The sequence below is a fragment of the Atta cephalotes genome (genome assembly GCF_000143395.1).
Source record: "Atta cephalotes unplaced genomic scaffold scaffold00095, whole genome shotgun sequence".
In the NCBI taxonomy this organism is placed as follows: Eukaryota; Metazoa; Arthropoda; class Insecta; order Hymenoptera; family Formicidae; genus Atta; species Atta cephalotes.
Window position 1 is genome coordinate 250610 of NW_012130159.1, and position 2813 is coordinate 253422.

Consider the following 2813-nt stretch of genomic DNA (forward strand, 5'->3'; position numbering starts at 1 on the left):
TAAATTTTAGATACTTCAATAAAATCGTTCATTCCATGCAATTTCCCATTTCAGAAACTTGTACTTTGTATTTTTCTTGTCGAGATATTTATTTGTCAAAATTAAGGTCGAATTGTCAACGACCAACTTAAGTGTAGTGTCGAAATATAAACGAATGTCTATTCTGGACTCGAACGAATCCGTGCGTTCCGCGAGTCGATTCGATGTGCTCGTCTGGCATGCACGCTTCCGGGATGTTGCCGAAGGATATCGCCTTCCATTTTACTTTTTTATCTTTTTTGTACACGCGACACCTACGGGAACGAGCTTCCCCGGATGAAAGCGTGATCGCATTTCTGCATCGAGCTGAGAGGTTCCGTCGAGGTTACAAAAATACGGTCGACATGATCCCAGCTCGAAATAGACGACTTAACGTGTTACAATCTCATTAGTCATTTCTCTACTCTAGAATTATCAATAAAATAAGAGGAAAGATTTAAGGAAGTAGAATCCTTCGACATTTCTCGACATCTAATTTATGGCATGCGATCCACATTCCTTTATATAATTTACACTCTTGAACGCTCGTTATTAACCACATTAAAGTTGTTAATGTCACTATATAGACTCGCACGAAGACCGACGTTGAACTAAAAATAATAAAAAAACGATGGACGATTCGGTTCAAGAGTAGCGTAAAAGTAGCCGCGGTTGGCTCGTAAAATCTTATTTCCTTGACGGTATTATACTGCTAATTGCTAGGAAATCCGGGAAGCCGCTTGCAGGTAAACCCGGCAAAAAGCCGTTCGCGCGAAAGCAAGCAATGAAACCAGAAAACATCTACGATGACCAATTCATTCGCGTATGTCGGCCACGCCATTGTTGTATGGCTATTCGCATCGCGGAAATTACGGGGGAACGGCTACAATTATAGCTGTAAATCAATCTCCGCGGTCGTTAACGCGGATTCCATGATTCTAATGAGTAAAACGAAATGAATACATTACATATGTACTTCTAATTGCGTTTCTAAAGAATATTTCTTAGTCTCGAGGCGCAAATAATATAATTTCATAAATGGATCCAAAGAAGGTAGGAACATACAGTGAAAAAAAATTCTGGTTGAAAATGGACAAATCAAAATTTTCTGGTTAAATTTATTAAAATTCTAGTTGAGAGATAATCGAAATTCTGATTGATACAATATTTTTAATAAAATCTACTAGAATTCTTATTTTTACCAGAATAATTATATCAATCAGAATTTTAGTAGACTTAACTAGAAAATTCTGATTCGTCCATTTTCCACCAGAATTACTATTTAATCTAACCAGACCATTTTTCTCAATGTATTGTTATGTTGGAGTATGCAGTGCTAACAAACCTAAAGATTTAATAACTAACACCTTAATAACTAACGCCAAATTATAATCCTATTACATTACACTGATTGTGAGAAAAAATTTTAATATTTGTAACTATAATTACATGTTACCACAAGTATAATTATTATTGCTATAATGTTGATAATAATAATAATTCTATGTATAGTTTTGGCAACAAATATATATAGTTGACAATCGAAAATAATTATAATATTTTTATACCGAAAATGATATTTTTATCGTAATAATAACTATAATTATAGTTATTATTATTATAATTATAGTTATTATTACTAATAAAAATGGTTGCAACTGTAAATTATAATTAAATTATATGTTGCCTGTTTTTTATTTTTTTTTACAGTGACTGGAATAAAAATAATGAAAAAATAATGCAATGCACTACTTATATACATTATAATATAGATAATTGTTACATGTTAATATAATTAATTGTTTGTTTTTTACAATAATTCGTTTTAATACAACAATTTTAATACAACAATCGTTTAAATAAATTATATTTAATAATTTGATTTTAAATTTAATCAGCGATCTGCTAAACCATTAGATGCAAATGATTATTCAAATTGCATAAGCGGTCCTCAAAGTATTATATTTATCTACGGATTTAAGTTTTTTTCTTTTTATTGTAACTGTTATTCTTGCACAAAGTAGTCAATATAATAGCTGACTTATAGATTTTTTGTGACTAAAAACAAATCCCTAAATGAAATTGATCTCTATTATTTCACGTTTTTGAATCCAAAAATGCCATTTGCGGCACTTTTATTCAATTTTTTCAAAAACGTAACGTGATAGAGCAAAATTGTAATTGTCAATCATTCGCGATTTCAGAATCTGAAAGTTTTGAGTACTGAAAGGATATACAGTTTTGAATATTGAATCGAGATACAATCACAGATCCATATCTTAGATTCTCTTCGTGCAATGCGATGGCGTGACTCGAAGCAATACAATTGCAGCATGGAGCCACGACTTCGCGCTCGAGTGATCATGTGGATCAACGTTACAATGGATCAATCAAGCGTTATCGATCACTCACGAATCCTCGAGTAGCCGTGATCGTCTAGTGGTTAGGACCCTACGTTGTGGCCGTAGTAACCCAGGTTCGAATCCTGGTCACGGCAATGTTTCACAAACGAAGGGGATTTAAAAAATTTTTTTGTTTTAATTAGGCTATCTTGAAGAGGTATTATTTCTCATGTAATTCATTGAAAATCTCTATACACTGGAACATTAGATTATGTGATTTATTTAATATACAGGGTGTTTCTTAAAGTGTGTCCACGAATCATAAAGCGCCTTATTCCTGAAACTAAACAATTGAGTGAAAAAATCCTTTATCATTTTGGAACTTTCGTAACAGTTAATGATTAGATGTGACCGGATATGCGTTTCGATAATCTTGAGAAATTAATTGAGAAA

At 32.4% G+C, this 2813-nt stretch overlaps 1 non-coding gene across 1 annotated transcript; it reads left to right on the forward strand.

The window, feature by feature from the left end:
• Nucleotides 1-2443: 2443 nt before the first annotated feature.
• Trnah-gug lies at nt 2444-2515 on the forward strand. The gene has a single exon. It is a non-coding gene; the product is annotated as a tRNA-His (tRNA).
• Nucleotides 2516-2813: the final 298 nt, after the last annotated feature.